We start from the raw sequence: 18,901 nt of genomic DNA, 5'->3' as shown, positions 1-18,901 counted from the left end.
TCCTTCATTAAAGGCCTTTGAAGGGGCTGTCAATAGGAATCAATAGCGCTCCCTCAGCTTAATCAGGCTCTCCCTTTTATCACCAGCTACAGAGGCAGCACATGACAAAACGCATAATTATGATGAGACAACCAGCTTGATAATAAGCCTGTATTTATGCATACCACAGGGATGAAAGTGACCAAAGGTTAGGAATTTGTGGTGGAAGGGTTTGGGAGCTCGGTGATGGAGGGAAATTAACGGAAAGGGTGAGGGAAGGAGAAGGAGATAAAAGTACGAGGTGTGTTCACTGGGGTGGTGTTCAGAGAAAAAAGTCATTCAAGAGATTGTGAGAAAAGGCTAAGAAACTAAGTCGGCCAGGACGAAGTAACTGCAATAACCAGCAACATGACAAACAAATGGGGACAAAGACAAAAACATTTTCAAAAATGGATCCTCGCAACAAGGACCCGTCACCGTGTAAGGATGTGTGTCTTCCTGAGTAGCACTCACAGGTGGCACACCAGTGGTGGAAGTGATTGCTTATTTGGGCCCAGAGGATTCTGAGCGCAATTATGGTGATAATTGCAGATTAGAATGAGCACATCCCTCTGATGATAATGGGCACTAGGATGCACTGCCAATCAAGCTTCATTAAAAGCACAATAAATAGCAGCTCATAAAGGACACGTGGATCTTGGTACATGTACCGAGTAGCACTTGGGGAGACAGTTATCGTGTTATTCATACTGCCTGACCAAAATCAGTTGTATTAGTTATACTCCATTTGATACTCATAGCTTTATATGTGTGGGAGCACAGGGAGTGTGCATTAGGCCTTTTATGTGGATGAGGGCAATTAAGCGGTGCACTGAGGTGTGAGGCAGCTTATGCTTTTATGGTGTGGGGTGATGGTCAAGTCTGTTTATTACTTTTTATTACAAAATCAATGTTCCTTCTCTATTTACTTGATGTTGCTTAAATAGCAAATGCAGCATCAATGAAATTTAATTACTTAAATTGTAGTCACAGAGTGATATGAATCTATTAATTTCTTTTCTCTTTAGTCTAGCTGTTACATGTACACATGTAGCAGGCAAACTGAATATTTTCTCAAATTTTATGTTTGCTTTTAAACATGCTGTAATACAGCAAATGGCAGCCATCCCCGCTTGTCAAAAAGAAGTCTAAAAAGATTGTAATGGGTGGGAAAATACCATAGTTCTGTGGAGTCCAAAGCACGCAATTAGTTTAATCCCTGCGGCTGGTCAAAGAGGAGATCAGACTAACTCCAAACAAACAGCCTCGGAAATTTTTCTGTTTAACCCTCATGGGAGGGTCAGTGCTACCATCAGCATCTCAAACATGGACTGTTGGAATACAGGAACCAGCTGGGAATCCAGAAACCTTGTGCTATGAATAAGACTAATAACGTCCATGTACACACACTACATACTAAGACTGATTGCTCCTCTCTCACCCACTGAAGTAACAATCTAGGAAAAAGTGATGGCTCACACAGTATTTTAGCAAAAATCTACTGCAGTGTGTGTTAAATGGTGGAGTGTGGAATGAGAAAACACGAGCCAAGAGCTCTGCAGCAAATTAATGAATTAGCACAAGAGCATTCCTATATATATTTTTCAAAGTGTCAGAAATGGAAATTTTATCAAGTAGGAGCTCAGATTTGGAGCAGGATTTACCAAGCAGTGAATTTGTCATGGCAGTTCAAAGGAAGCCTGTGCAATATCCACATTATCTGTAGGCACTTTCTTCTCTTGGACCTCCACACACCCCCATAGTGGGACTAGATGGGAGCCTTAGAAAGCATTCCATGAAATGTAAATATATTCATATGGTAAGAAATTGAACTCTGTATAAAAAAATAGACGAAATCTAGCACAACAGGGACAACAGATGCTGTGTACTATCATTATAACATAGTATAACTGGCAGCGGCAAACATATGCCGAAACAATAAGAAGATGGATTCAGTTGCCTTCAGTGACAACTCCCCTTTGCTTGAGTACCTCAATGGCTAATTAGTCAGCATGATTGTTGCCAATACCTCAGGTGTCGCTGCTGATAAATTCACCTCTGAATACATCAATGTCTGTAATGAGCCTGAAGAACAAGTGCTTCAAAAATAATACTGAGACATAAAGCTGGCAATTCACATCAGTAGACCACCTTACTAAAAGCATGTATGTGTCCCCACAGCTTGTAAGGAGGAAACATAAATCAGCAAGCCTTACAAGTTTGCTAGAAACTGTGTGTGCATCAGAGGAAAAAGTCACTGGTTGTACAAATGTACTCAGCAGTATCGACTGGCTGTCTTCATCGTGATTGTATGAGTGTGCAGTTTGAATGCATGTTAGTGGAAAATTGGTAATATAACCATCGTTGGAATGGGAGGAATTTCGTTCCTATGACACAGCATTTTCACACCCAGTATCTTAATTCCGTTCACTGCGATGAGATTAGCTCAAAATTCAACTACGTTTTTGGGCTGAAATGTCAGCACTTCCCCACTCAGGTTCGCTATGCCAAATTCATGCAGACATAACCACACGGCACAGGTTACACTGTGTAAACGTAGACACACATATAGAAGAATGTTTTCTTACAGTCACTCACTGTTTCATTATCTCTCTTCTGACTTGATAGACAGACTGAACATTTCATTCAGCATAGAAGTGGGATGTTTTACCATTTCATGAAAAGAGCTCATCTTCAATTTGATGGCGGCAACACTTCAACAACATTTTAAACATCAGGACCGTGTGGAGAGGGATGTCGTGCCATTCTTGTCTGATATAGGATTCTAGCTGCTCAGCAGTTCCAGGCCATGGTGTTGTCATAGATTCATAAATATAAATTATAAATTCATATTATCTTTATAATTAAAGATAATTTTTAACAATAATTAAAACTCCCGTTCTTAATCACTTCTTTTTTCACATATTGACATATTCACATATGTGCCTATATGTGTCTGTATGTGCCTATATATCTGTCTGTGGTCCCAGACATGGGACCCCAGTCCCACCTGTGTTTTTTTTAACAGCCTGTCAATAGGCGTCATGAGCATTCTGAAGCTGAAGTTGTGGGATCGCTGTTGCCTGTCTGTGTAATAGTCATCCTTTGATCCAGGAGGATTTGGCAGATGTCTCACACACCACAAAGCTTAAGCCCAAGATGCAAACTATGCCACAATGAGCCTATCTGCTTCTGCTTGTGGATTAAAGCAGCAATTGGTCTCTGCATGTCCTGTAAACACTGCCAATGGCTAATAAAGGGGTAATCCAATCACTGGGTGTAACTTGAATCATATGAGCATACCTCGGGTCAGGGGCCAGTCTCAGCCACAGGGAATGAGAACTGTAAAGTGTTACAGGGGCTATAATTTCAAGAGATTAATATTGACAGGAGTTCTGAGAGTTATCACTGAATGTTAATTTTCAATTAAAACGAAAAAGTCGGAAATGTGAGCGCACGAGTGTTACTTTAAAGTCAGGAATTCTGTTATTTCTTATCTGATCGATGTGAATTGAAATTCTATCAGATCATCTGGTTTCATACTGGGGTCCCAGTATCTCTGTGCAGCAGATGAGGGGGAAGGCTTCTTAAGTTTGTGGCCTTTGGCGATCTTGCATCAAGTCAAAGGCTTAGCTCATCTTTATTCCAATAACCCTGTAGACAGAAAGATGAAGTTTCTTTTTTTTTTGGGGGGGGGGGCAAGCCTTTGTAACTTGCTGCATGATAGAAAGATATTACATCTGTTTTACTGCTGGTCATTTATGTAGAGAAGAAGAACAAAGATAAAACATTTTTAGAGGCTTCAAAGTAAATTAGCATATATCAGCCAATCCCTGATTTTTGGAAGTATAATGAAAGCATTTCAAGCAATGCCTGCTTTTGGTGTTCTTTTCCTCCTCACTTTATACTTTCTTTCCCATCTTCATGAACATTTCCATCAGTTGTTTTTAATCCTTATATCATTGTTGCCTTTCTTTCTTTTTCATATTTTATCTCAATCCTCCTCTGTGGTTACAGGGATAGATCATAAATTCCCTTTTTTGTCCCTATGATCCTCTCCCACTAGACTGGTAAGTGACAGCTGCAGGCTGGACAAAGGCCTGATAATACCCTGGATTTGTCAGGCTCTGACTTCATCATGTCCTCCTGTGACCGATGCATCAATAGTGGCGCCTCCCCAGCTAAAAACACCCCCTTCTAGCCTGCGCTCTTTTGTTGAAGCTGAAATGTGTGAGTGTGTATCAAAGAAAGTTTCTTTTAGACTCCAAAGCTGCATATATGGACGTATTGAGTCTCTTAAGAGGCATCATCAGGGATACCTACCAAGGCCATGGTGGAGGCATGAGTAGGCAGATTGGAACTCTGATTAGAAAAGGGAGAGAAGTATGCCTAGAAAGCTGCTCACTGCAGTAGACTGTTCGCCATGGTTTGCCTCTGGTGTACCATCCGTCTTTTGGTTCCCGAGTGTGGGAAATGTAGAAATAGCCTGGCCCTGGGGAAAACCACAGGCCTGCCACTAGGGACACGAAACTCCAAAGAAATGAAGAAAATAAGCTTCTTCAGCTATCTCCTTGGCCTTTTAAAGATCTTTACTCTGTATTTCAGAAGACTCATTTGCCAGAACAAATATTAAGCACAACTTCCACATAATTTGCATTGTGTGCATTACAACTACTTCACCATAAGTGATTATATTTCACAGCTTTTCCTTTTTTCTTTCTTTTTATTTGTAAGATTTAAAAAAAAAAATGCAGATCAAAAGAGAATACTATACGACCGACAGCCGGAAGGTCCTGGCTCCGGAAAGTCCCTGCATCCAAAAGACTCCCATTCATTCATCACCAACATCTTCCATAAATGCCTGAGTCAATAAAGTTTGCCCACAACAACTTTGATGCCATTAGCACAACCAGTATCACGATAGCCATGTGACAGCCACTATATTGTCCTTCACATAGCAAGAAGAGATGGAGTCAAGTGAATGGTGACACCACTAAAATGCATAAAGAAGACTGAGGCGTGACCCTGAATTGTATCATTTTTTTCCCACTGAATCTGTAGGGCATATGGCAGCTTCTCTGACTGAGAATGAAGGACGAAAAAGAGGTTGCAGTGGCTATTCATTTCAAGGCCATGTCAGACAAAGAAGCTGTATTCTTAAGTTAGTGTCGATTGTTAAAAAGGAGCAAAACTTTCACAGCTGTTCTATAAACTTATAAAATTTGAATAAAACCTTCCACACAGTTCATTTATGCAACTCGCATGGGCTGCATTAAATTCGGGTCCAAACAATTCAGATCCCACATCAATTGCTGCCTTTCTTTTGTGAAAAACACCAGAGATGTTGAAATTCATGAAGCTCAAAACATCAAACGATAGTGGGAGCACAACATTAAGATGTAACAGGCTTTGCAAACTTTCTGCAAGTCTGTGTACCTGCTGGCAACTTCTTTTTTTGACTATTTCGTCGGAAGACAAGACCATGGCGGCATTTTCTATGGAGATGGGTGGACTTTGAAGTGAAGGCCTATAATCCCAATATATTGATTCAGTGGAGTTTGCAGAGAGACACGTAGAGCGCTGCCATGACTGCATAATTTATTTACGCCGTCAGAAACACATACTCACACCTGCAGTCTGTTGAGAGCAGTGCCTCTGTGGAATAAGACAAAGCTGTACTGTATGCTGATTAAAGATGATCAAGAGTTCAAAACTCGCAAACACACGCGTTGCTTGTCCATGCACCAAAATTCTAAAACAAGCAAATATTTTGTTTCTTTAATTTTTCCATGTCTTCCTCTGCAGTGTTCAGTCTTACAGCTGTTGATGCTGCACAAATGGATCTCATGAGTCAAAATTCCTCTTTAGGGTGAAAAGAGTGACATGTTAGTCCTGAAGGTTATAGGCTAAAGTATCTATCCAAGCAGGTTTTATGAACCCATCAGGCTATAAAGACAACTTTTATGAGATATCAGTTAGCCTGACATTAAGCGACCAGAAAAGCTGGACCTAGTGGTACACTGTGTGACTTTGGCTTCAAGTACACGCTTTTATGGTACCTGACACTAATATAGTACGCTATGTATAGGCTGGCGCCATGAAAGAGGAAATTACTAGCTGTATTCTGCATTATGAAACCTTAACTCAACGAATAGCTCAGTGAGGCTGGTTTGTTGTAACATGTCACAGTTGTTAGGTTTTCTGTGAGCTATCTCTCCAAAAACCTAAAGAGAGCTCGATGATCACCAGCACTAACCGGGAGTAAAGGCGAACTTAAGCGTGTAAAATAGGTGGAATGTCTTAACAGCCTGTAAAATGAAGTGGACAGTTTTAAAATGCAACGAAGGTGACATAGGGTATGTAACAAAGTTCCAACACTGGTGTATTCAGACAGAGAGCAGGAGGATGCTTGTTTTATCCCTCTGCCACCGTTATATTCCCACTGAAACAGTCGTACAAATATGTCCAACCTGCACAGCCAGGTCCAGCTGAGCTCCTCACATGGCCCTGCAACACAATGCCACCCCGCCTGCCTGCACCCACTTGACTGCATCATCCTTCAGCTGCTCTCGTGTACTGAAATGGCGAGACGCAGCTTTTTCAAGACGGAAAAGTTTTGACAGCCAAGTGAACTATATTCTCAGCACAATAGCAGAAAAAAACTGACGGCTTGGGGAAGGTATTTAAAACAAGCCTTTTGATAGGCCATTTTTACAAAAAATAAAAACTATTTTGAAAAAAAGGAAGAAACGAGGTGGATTGTTATTCACATAAATGAACCCTCATTGAGATGTATGTCTGAGGCAGTGCACTTTACAAGTAAATAAAAAGAAACATATCTTCCTTCGAATATCCAGCACCGTTGTTGCTTCACAGTGTTTTGGGTACATGCTCTGAAATGGCCTGAAATCAGTTTGAGAGTTTACACATAAGTAAAATTAATAAGGTTTTTAAAGTGGAATAATAACACTGCGGCATTTGACTGATATTTAGCATCTCAACACCATTTAAACAATATCCGAAGACCTTTAAAACTGAACTCAATTACAAAAAATACATATCAACAATCAAGTGTGCCTTTTGAAATGCTGTACATAAAGCAAATATATTCACTGTTTATCCTTACTACAGCATTGTGAGTGTAGGCTCTGAAATAAGACAGTAGAATGCATTAAATGAACCAAATCACAAGTAGAATTCTATGTGAATTTGAAGGAGCAGATGAATCCACTCAACAGACACCGATATTAACATGCACCTGAACCTTTCTCATTTGTTTGCTTTTCCAGCATGTTGCCAAAATGACAGACTCACACTGACTACTTATAATGAAAAGCTAATATTAGATTTCAATAGGACTTAAGCAGCAGTGATGCGTTGGCCATATAATGCATTTGCTCTAAGATATGTATCATTTGACATCTGGTGCATCCTTTTCTGTGGGACTAACTAGTCTTTTTCTCAGGTTTGTTTCTCCTTCGCTGCATCCGTGATCACATGCACAATCATTTTCACGTCCTTTTTAGTGACTAACAAGCGAAGCACATATCATGTCTTGTATTAAGGCAATGAGGTTCTCAGGTTCATTCTAGAAGGCTAACACCTGTAAGGAATCTCATTTACTTCAGCGCGACATCACACTGTGCTGAATGCAGGCGATTGCTCCCTTTCCAAATGTCAGTGCCTGACGCTCAGCAGGTGAACCACCAGCCAACGGTAAATAATTTACACCAGCCCTGCATTGCTTTCCTGACTATCCCATACACACCCAGCCCCAAGTCTTCTCCTCCACAGCCCCCTGTGCCGCCACTATTTCCTTTATACATAATTAACAAGAGAAGCGCAATGGGATGTCCGTCAGTCAGAGAGCAACTAGAGCCAGAGCCACTTTAAACAATAAAAATATTGATGGCTGATGTAATAAAAGCAGAATTAAAAAGAAGAATTGAAAAGATTTCTTTAAACTCCTTGTGCAGCTACTTTCTGCATTAAGTGGTGAAGGGGGATGGGGGGGCGTTAAGCGTCCTGCGTTGGCCTTAACGCTTTGCTGTCGGTTCCATTACTGGATTAGGTCTCAAAGTCCTTTTTTGGAAATCCAAAGAGAAGGAGGAGGAGGTCAAGGGTCTTAACTTTTAATGTAATGACTCGGCAGACTGGGGAGCAAAAGAAAAAAAACGTTTCTGCCAACAAACTTTTAATTAAGGCTTCCGATATTGTGTCATAATCAATGTGAAGTCAATTAGCTGACAGATGGTGGGACAAAAAAAAAATATGGGCGGAAAAAATGAGATTCCGAGCTCAAAAGACAAATCAATGGACAAAAAAAAAAAACAACTGATGATAATTTATCAACCATAAGAAAATGGTCCCTCAACACTAATATTTGATAATTGATGCACTCCACAAAGAGCCAACTTCAGTCCATCAAGTCACAAACTGAAATCCCCCCATTTCTGCCATTTGCCATCAACCTCTGAAAGCATCGTATATGTTAGTGCTCTTTCAGCCTGTGACCCTGACGTTCATGACATCATTATCAACCCAGCCAGACATAATGTTGGCCTGTCACTGCCATGATCTACGGCCACTGTGGCTCTCTGCCTTAATGAAGCTGTAACATTGCCTTAAACTGCTGAAGCCACAACTCGGCAACCTCGACATGGCTGTCGCTCGACATAATGTGAGTACATATCCATCATCTTGCATCAGCCATCAATCAATCAAAAAGCTCATTTGACAGATGGTTGTCCCCCCCTCCCCAGTCCACCCCTATGACCATCATACCCACCAAAACAAACAAAGTCACTGGCAGTGATTACCTCAGCTATCATCATGATTGCAGACCATCACTTACTCTGTGACCAACATGCAAATCAGGAGCAATGGCAGTCAATAATAAAGGCATCTAAAAGGCCACTGGGGGCACGACTGATCAAGTATATTTAAATCATTTAATTTCAGTTAGAATAAATAATCTTGGACCCCTTTTAGCAAAACAGCTGTGGAGAAATGCAAAGCTAACTTACAAAATCAAAAGAAGAACTCATCTCAGTTCACTCTTGACGAATTATGGAACGTGTATATAAAGGCTTGACTTTAGCAGCCGGGACAATGATGACCTTAATGGTTCTCCGTCCTCTCTGGAGATTCACAGGATCACAACTCTCCATGTGAAACAAAAACAACGAGGTTGGCTGTAACAAGCTTTTAGCAGAAAAGACAGGTATCATGGCAGCATTCCAGGAACTTACACATTCTATTGTACCAACACATTCCAAATGGATGAAAGACTGCACCGAAAGCAGGTTTCACTGGATATTCTTCAAGTTGACATCAGTCCTGTCTTTTTTTTTCCATGCATAGGGATGCATTGCAAGCAGTGTAGCTTAAGATGGGCTTTGGGCTTCAGTAAGCACGTAGAGATCAGATAATGTTTATTCACACCTTTCAACAAACAGCTTATAATGATGACATTCTGCTATGAGGCCATATTGTGAGCATTTTACATGAATCTGTTGGGTATTTTGCCTGTTTCCGTTTGTCTTTCGAAGCCGGCGACTGTTGGACTTTTCATAAAATGAGCTGCTATCGTAAAACAGATCACAGGGTAATCTCCTCTAATCCGCAGAATAAACTAAACCGCTTCTGAGTCAGGGTAAACAGAGCTGTGAACTGAGGGTGAGGGAAACAAGATGACACTGCTTGTTAGCGAATTCTGTGTTCTAAACAACAGAAATCTATCTCATTTAGTCGAGAGGTACTCCTGCCTGCAATTTCAGAAATCACTAAAAGAAAATGCAGCCTAATGAAAAGACCTTAGAGCAAGATGATGTCATAGGGATAAGAACAGAGACTAAGGCTACTTTCACAACATTGGAATTTTTTTAGGCGGCGACGAGGTGTGCTCCATAGATCATTGGTAATCTTTCTGGGTAAAACCTGGCCTGATTAGGGAAGACGGCATTCCTCCCACTTTGGAAGGAGCGGCTGTCATATCTAGAACTATAGCTGAGTTTATTAGTCATCAGAAAACATTACAATGCAGGGTTAACACAAGGATGCAGAGTTGTAGTCTTACATGCTTCTCTGCAGCTTCCCACCTGCTGCTACGCTCCTAAAACCCCACAATAACTGTGTCTGCTCCCGGACCACCCATATTTAATAAGTCCATAAACACAAAGGTTCTTTTGGATCTCTGACTCTCAGTTTTTCTGACCCAAAAAGGAAATCACAAAAACCTATTTTCTTCAGTTTTATCCCAGTTAGTGCTGAGTACAGATGCTGAGAACTGTTTAAAAGAACAGCCTAAATATTAATACTTTCAGTTGATAGAAGATTCTATTGGATTTTCTCAAAGTGTTAACAGATCTACTCACTCTCCTAATCACACCCTTGATCCTGTGCTGACTTATGGCATTGAGAGTGAACAGTTAACAGTATTTCTTTTCAACCCTCTCTGATCTGACTATTTTTTGATAGCTTTTGAGTTCATATTACTTGACTATACGGCATCTGAGAAGAAATTCATTAACAGTTGCTGTTTGTCAGAGAATGCTGTCACCACATTTAAAGAGTCAATTTCATTTCTTTATTACCATTGCAATGTGCACAACAGAGGGCAGCTACCAAAACTTTACTCCCACACCACTTGATTGTACTGTTGACAGCACAACAATTTCAATACATACAAAACTGGACCATGATGCCCCTTTGAAAAAGAAGTTAATTGGTCAGAAGAAGCCGGCTCCTTGGTTTAATTTATAGCTGTGTGCCTTAAAGCAGACAAAAAAAAAAATCACGTTCCATTAATTTAGAGGAATCTTAATTCGTCTGGAAAGATAGATAGATAGACAGAAAGACAGAAATGGCACTGATGAAAGTTACCAATGATCTCCTCTTGGCCTCTGATAGCGGACTTGTGTCTATGCTTGTCCTGTTGGATCTTATTGCTGTATTTGATACGGTGGATCACATTGTATTACAGAGGCTTGGAAAGGTTATTGGGATTAAAGTAAATGTTCCTCACACACCAGAGTAAGTCATGGAGTTCTTCAGGGTTCTGTTCTTGGACCGATTCTTTTCACTTTATACATGCTTCCATTAGGTAACATTAATAGACAACTATAGTTATGTATGCATCCAGATGAAACCAATCACTTGGTCAGACTACAAGCATGTCTCGAAGACATAAAGATCTGGATGAATCTGAATTTTCTGCTTCTAAATACGGACAAAACTGAAGTAGTTGTCTTTGGACTTAAGCAATTCAGGAATAAACTGTCTCACAATATAGTTACTAGAGATGGTATTTCCTTGGTTTCTAGCACTACAGTGAGGAACCTTGGAGTTATTTTTGACCAGAATCTATCCATAGACGCACATATAAAACAGGTTTCCATGACTTCCTTCTCTCACCTTCGTAATATCGCCAAAATCAGGAACATCCTGTCTCATAGTGATGCAGAAAAACTGGTCCATGCATTTGTTAAGTCAAGATTGGACTACTGTAATTCTTTATTATTGTTTAATTGGCTGTCCCGAAAATACTCTGAAAAGTCTCCAGCTGATCCAAAATGCTGCAGCCAGAGTTCTGATGAGAACTAACAGGAGAGATCATATTTCTCCAGTTTTAGCTTCTCTTCATTGGCTCCCTGTTAAATTCAGAATAGAATTTAAGATTCTTCTCCTTACATATAAAGCTCTTAATGACCGAGCTCCATCATATCTTAAAAACCTCATGGTGTGATATTTACTAACAGAGCACATTGCTCTCAGACTGCAGGTCTACTTGTGGCTGTTAGAGTTAGTAAAAAATAAGACTCATAGGACCCCTTTCTTTGGCAGGTCTCTTTCATCTCATAAGACAGTCTTCCCTTTGGGAAAGCTACATGTTCAAAGACAAAACCTCTTTTAAGGGGGGACATTTTTAAAAACCGACACAGCAAAGCACTCAGCTAAATGTGCCTAGCAACGTCCAAGAGAAATATGGGGACTGGTTAGGTGGCTTTCTTAGGCAACATTAATTTGAACTGCACTGTAACTGAAAGGAACGCAAGGCACTGGTGACAAAACGCTGTCACCTTCAGGTGGTTGAAGGAATGGATGTCATGGAGGACACTGCCGGCCTCTTAAAGCCCCAGACAAGATGAAGGGGGATTTGCCCCCTCGTGCTCATAAAAGAGACCAAGCGGTCATGGGTTTGCCTACAGATGGTTACCGAGGGGGCTGATGTGTGAATGAATGCATCAGTAAGTCAGACCTATATAAAAATACGGTCACTACATCTGCCTGCACTCTCAGACACACGAGCATACACATATGTGCGCACACCCACCTACACAGAAGGCTCATTATCCTTAGCCGCTAGTATTGGGGGTGACAGGGCATGGGAACAAAAGAATTAAGTGGAAGTGAGTCCTTTAATTACAGGCCAGTGTTTGGAGAATTCTCAGCGGAGCTGAGAACAATGGAGGTCTTTTGTAATGCTTAATCTGCTGAGTTAACACATATCCTTCAGGTATGACAAAACACAAAACCCTCACGCACAAAGCCAATGGACAAACCACGGAAATGTAGCAATAATTAACCATATTGTAACTGAGATCAGTGAGACAAGTCCCAGTTAAGACAGAAATATCTAAAGTAATAAAAATATCTAAATAAAATGAGAGCTAATATCACATTATTTACCCTAATGTTTAGCATTACATTTGCAACTAAAATGTGAAAAATGCCAACCTGAAGATAGAACTTGTTTGATACCATTATACAATAACTGCAGAAAATTAGACTATTGAGAGAAATTTATTTTATTTTATTCTTTTTACCCATCCGTAGGTGAGTTCCAGTAAATTGCTAAAGACTAAAGCCACCTCACTGAAAGTGGGTCCATTACAATTAAACTCCCAACAGATGTATGCGCCATAATAAAGTGCAGTTAGTGGCATCAAGGATTATAAAGATGGGATGTTAAATGACTAAACTGGCTCTCTTACAGTCCCTGAATGTGGCGAGGCGTCTCGTTATGTGGTTCCTCGTAGCAATGAATGTGTGAAGGATGAGACCCATAAATACCTGAGAGGTGATTATGACCATATTTAAAGTGACAGCTTCGTCTGACTGGAGTTATCCAGAGGCATTTGAGAGGCTTACGGATGATTCCAGATGCCTGGCGAACTGGTCTGGAGCTCTGATGGTTTTGCCAAAATAAATGAACACAAAGAGGTCTTTGCATACATGAACACCTGAGATTAGGAAGTGGAGACAGTTTGGTCTGGACTGTTATACACAGTGACTGTTCCATAAACACATCTCAGTGGGAGGCTTTCTGCTGGAAATGCGAGCGGAGAGGTGTGGGAGACGGGTTATCTCGAGAGCGAAGAATGCAAAAATGATGCAAAAGGACATTTTCTTTACAAGCATAGCACATGAGGCTCCTTATTGTGTTGTTAGGAATATTGCATGTATCTGCACTCTCCACAATAGCAGGGAGCGAGCAGAAAGCAGCTTACAGGTCAGCTAAAAGGAAAAACTCTCACCAGTACACACATTTGTCTCACTCTCGCAGCAGCAGCAAATACTCCGGAATATTTGCTGACATGTTCATACATTGTCTCAGCAGCTGAGATTTTCCGGGGGGACGCTTTACAAGAAAACTGTAGAAAACGTTGACATTTGTGTTCTCACATGCCACCACTCCGGAACATCTCTACAATATTTAAGGACACCGATGTGTGTGTATGTGTGAAAACCAACTTGAGAAAGATGAAATTTCTAATTTTTACTTTATTGTCAGAAATTCCTAAGCATTTGTGATAAGTCAGTAGAGGGTGAAAGCTTCTATTGCATTCTTTTAAGCCAATCCCAAACAACTGGGGGTCGACCAGGTGCTGATAAAACCTAACTGTACAGATTAAAGTCCATTATCCCCTTTTAGCATTCCCGCCGCCACTTTCTTTACCAGCAAAGCATCGGCAAGGTGATCCTCTGAGGAGGAATGGGAGAGGAACGAGAGGGCTAACTTTTGAAACTTCTGATGGGACGATTGTGTTTTAAGGATAACCCTGAGTAAAGTGGGAAGACTATAAAAAGTGGACTTTAAACAATAACTGAAAGAGGTCGAGTGTTAACTGGACTGCCTTTAACTGACACCTGACATCCCAATAGTCTGTCACATGTCTCCACACTTATAAAGCCATTCAATTTCAACAGCATCAACAGACACTTAAAATGAATAAATAAATCAATTCAGCATTTACGGTTTTGACGTAGTCTGATCAAAAAACAAGGCGTTCCTGAAAATAGCTTTAACAGGACTCAAATGCTAGTAAATATGGTGGAGCTTAACTTGAGCCATGCACAGAGATCTTGTAAAGATTAATGAGAAGGGAGAAAAAGGAGAAAAAATAGATTAAAGTGCAAAACGAAAGGCAGAAACTTCAATGAGCTAAGGCAGCTGGTAGTAAACAGTGGCTGCCAATTGGCCGCCGTTCACAGAATGTCAATCTCCAAAGCAGGGTGTGGTGGCGGTGCCAAAAATGGAACCCCAAAAAAGAGAAATATCATATACATTTTTCTTTTTTTTTTTTTTAAATATGAGATTTGAACATTTTGCATGCACAGAAAGAACTCGCAATCTGCAATCAGGAATTCTTTGACTTTAAAGTATGGTGCTGGGAAAAAAAAAGAAAGAAAAAGATCCGTCTGATTGAGTACAACAACTTGTAGATTTGTGTTGATGAATGGAAAAATGTCAACATATATACTAAGGAATCAACTGGAAAGTCTTTCAAATATAATCACTTCGTATATGAATAAGCTATAAAACAGCTACACAGATTTATCACGTTCCCCTTTGGCAGCCTCATTATGTGTACTTTTATGTGCTTACATGCGTGTGGCCCACCCAGAATTTGTCTTTTGAGAGATAGATGAGGTTTGCCCATAAGAGGCAACCCAACACTAGAATAATCAGGGCCCTGTGTCTGGGATGTAAGTGGGCAAAGATTATGTGACAGCATTGGGAGTAATGAGAACTCAAAACAACCCTTAAAGAGAAAAACATCTGATAATGAACTTTATACCTTTTCTCTTCTGCTCTACAGCCCAGACAGACAGGAAGGGAACGGGACCACAACCACCATCATTGACACAATCACTTCATAGGCTCTCATCCCCTGTCACAGCAACAACTTCATTCACATGCACAGACACACAGCCCTCGAATCTAAACACGAAACCTTTGACTTGTACTTTATTCATGCACACAACTCCATGGTCTCCATAGAGTACATCTTAAAAGCTAATAAGCCTCTAAACTCAAAAAAATTCTAAATCAGTATTGCTATTGATAAAAATTTATCTCTGCAATAAATATAAATACCTAATTTGCACCAGTTTCTCCAGCTAACTAGCACCTACCTGTCTGTATCCGTATATTTAGTCCAGAATCACATCACAAAATGAATTGCTATGTATGTTGGTCCAAGTCGTGTTTAGTTTCAACATGTTTCATTTAATTTCATTTTACTAACATCATTATAAAGGGATATGCCACCCCCAGGCCAAATTAAGTGTATCCCCGCATTCCCGAGACATAAATAAGTGTGTGGGAGCGTTTTCCTGGTGACCCAGGCATTGTCCGAATCTCACAGCACTGACCACTGCTTGGTTGCACGTAATACATACATGCTAGCGTCGCCAGTCGAAATATTTCGCCCAACGTGAATTAATTTACTTGATTTACCTTCTAATTACTGTGTGAGTGGTGTACTTTCACATCAGCTTTCCTCAAACAAACCTGGGTTAAGCAGCTGGGGGGGGGTTCCCAATGACGTAGCGGGGAGTGCGCTTCGGCTGTGTTTTCTGCACCGGAAACTAGTTCCCAAACCGACATGAGCAAAACAAGCCTTCTGTGTAGATTTACACAGTCATTTGCACTCGATGTGAAAGTACACCACTCACACAGTAATTAGAAGGTAAATCAAGTAAATTAATTCACGTTGGGCGAAATATTTCGACTGGCGATGCTGGCGACGCTAGCATGTATGTATTACGCGCAACCAAGCAGTGGTCAGTGCTGTGAGATTCGGACAATGCCTGGGTCGCCAGGAAAACGCTCCCACACACTTATTTATGTCTCGGGAATACACTTAATGTGGCCTGGGGGTGGCATATCCCTTTAAGACCAATTCATGCCAACTTTTGATATTTGTGGCGAAATAAACACTCTAAGAACACACTCACAATAAGCCCATCAGTCTCATTTCACGTGGTTATCTCATCGATCACAGCCTAAAACATCTGAGATGGACAGTTGTTGTGAGCCATAGGTCCCTATTACAGAGCCATCTCGTCCGTTTAATTGCAGATCAATGAAACACTTAAGAAATGGCCCTTGGAGAAGTGTGTCATCAGACCCAGATGGTTTAACTGCGTAAGCCATAAAATAACTCTTCTTTTGCTCACCTGAACTGGTCTGAGTCTCATCTGTAACCTTAGCTGTTTGTTTTTGAGATGCTCTCTGAAACAAGACTGTGGTCCGGGTCAGTGAGTTCTAAAGTTTGATAGTGACTGGAGAAGGTTTTGCTGGCTTGTGTTCTGTGTATTGTCACTCTGATTAACAGGTTGCACCTACATAAAGTCACTTTTTGGATAAGTAATGGATCTTCTGGGGCACTGCCAAGTTCCTTTTTAACTAAATTAACTCACATTCTCTCAAGAAAGAATGTGAAAAGAGGAGAAAAAGAGGAGTGACCTCCTCATTTGGACAAGAAACTGAGGTATGATTGCAGCCCTGTAGGGAATTAACAACTTGCCATTGAAAAGAGGGTGATGATGATTCTAAGGGTCGTTTTATACCCTCAAGGAGACATCTGTCTTCGGTGCTCTCAGCCTCTGTAGACGACCATTTTTCCAATGCCAACGGACAGACATGCAGTCCTCCGAGAAGCTAACAATACACGGGATCCTGTGATGGCGCTATGTGTTGATCGGATACTGATTGGTGGAAAGTTAGCTGAACCTGGTTAGATTGCAGGAGGGGCCCACAACATCCGATTTTCCCAACAAGGAGAACTTGTCCACTTTGACCTCTATCTCTTTCATTTCAGAGCAAAGCTAAAGGAAAATCACCGCTATCACTGCAAAAAGCAGCCCACGTCTTGTAAAACAGCCCCCAAGTGGCAATAACATGCTACAATATCAAGACGTGTGTTTGTGAGGAACCAACAGAGAGCATACAGAGAACTATGTTCAACTATGTTAAGCCAGTCTTTAAATCAAAGTCACTGAAGCAAGTTAGAGACTTGAGACCTCAAACTAAATAAGATGCATGCAAGGGGTTCAAAGAGGGCCTTGGGTGACAATAGCCGCTTTCGGACTGTAGGAACCTTTGGCAGTTCTAATAACCTTTTAATCCGCGGGGCCGTTTTCTCCCGTGTTCGGACATACAGGAACTCGAGGCTTTCTCCCTCAGTTCCTATAACTATTTAGCTCCTTCTCCGAGGTCGGGTCTTTTCATAGTTCTTATAGAACGAATCTAACGGAGGTGTGTGGTGGTCGGTAGCTACGCCCCATGTCATGCTATCACGGCTGAAATGTTTCCTCAATAGACACAGACAGAACCGGCGGGTGTTTAATAAGTTAAACTTACACTGGTCTTATTTGTCTGCAGCGCTCTGCTCTCCTTTCTTCCTTCATGAAATGAAAAAGTATCTTCTCCTGACTCTCTCTGTGAGCTTTTCCAGCCTCGATATTAGACGCCTGATGTGATTGTCCATGATTAATATCACCATCATGCAGACCATAAACACGGTGGCCTCCTCGCTCTCCATATTAGCTTCTTGGTGGTGTTTTTTCTACTCTCCTTACTTTTACCGTTTTGTTTTGTGTTTGAATGTAGCGCTAAACGGCTAACGGCTAACGGCTAACACGTCACTGAAGCAGACGGCTGCGCGCGGCGCATCAGTCCCTATCAGGTCCCGACTCATGTGCGAATGCAGACTGAAACAGTTCCGCTGGGGAAGGATAGTTATCAGAACGAAATTCGAGGAGGGTAGTTCTGATAACTGCTTTCTTAGAACGGTCTGTCCGAAAGCGGCTATAGTTCTTCAATAGGCCTTTTCTCATGCTTGTGTAAACACATGCTAACACACACACACACACACACACACACACACACACACACACACACACACACACACACACACACACACACACACACACACACTTATTCACCAACCCCTGCATTCTTTTCAGGACAGAATGATTGGTGAAAGGCCTTCCAAGAAAAGGAATCAAATAAAGCCATCAGTGAACGCAGATTAAAAGAAGCACTGCATCGGAAAAAAATCTGATTCATGAAGCAACAGGAATTTTGCTTCCATGGTAACACAACGAACAGTAAGTTTGAAGGGGCGGTTGAATAAAGAGGAGTAGAATGGGGACAAAAGAAAGAGACTTTTAACCTCTCAATGTTCGCATCTATTCATCAAGCCTTGAGCTTTTAACAGACGAATTGAAAAGTGTAAAGTTTCAATAAAGAGGTTAAAGCCCTATTCATAAATTCTTAAACTTTTTTTTTTTAACACGGTTTCCATTCAGGCAAGAACACAATCATTTGTGTCCTCAATGAGATGAGGATTTTAATGGCAACAAGTTGATCATTTTAACTCAATAGAAATGCTGTTTTTTATGCTCTTCAATGTGTTTCGTGTCTTAATGTTGATGTCTGTCTTCCCCCTCCACCTCCCTGCTTTTCTCCTTTATCATCAGGGGCACCGCTGTGCAGCCAGTCATTCAGCCAGCAGCCTGTGTGGCAGTTCCGAGACCCACCGTGATTTGAGTTGCCTCAGTGTGTTGTTGTGTTTTGTCTGTGGGAGCT

At 41.1% G+C, this 18,901-nt stretch overlaps 1 protein-coding gene across 7 annotated transcripts in view; it reads right to left on the bottom strand.

Annotated features, from left to right (window-relative positions):
* LOC142370262 (partitioning defective 3 homolog) overlaps positions 1 to 18,901 on the bottom strand; it is a 333,677-nt gene that overhangs the window by 20,109 nt on the left and 294,667 nt on the right. The window lies entirely within an intron of this gene.

This window comes from Odontesthes bonariensis, chromosome 20 (assembly GCF_027942865.1).
Source record: "Odontesthes bonariensis isolate fOdoBon6 chromosome 20, fOdoBon6.hap1, whole genome shotgun sequence".
Taxonomy (NCBI): domain Eukaryota; kingdom Metazoa; phylum Chordata; class Actinopteri; order Atheriniformes; family Atherinopsidae; genus Odontesthes; species Odontesthes bonariensis.
The sequence above is the reverse complement of the archived record's forward strand: the minus strand, read 5'-3'. Positions and strand labels throughout refer to the sequence as shown.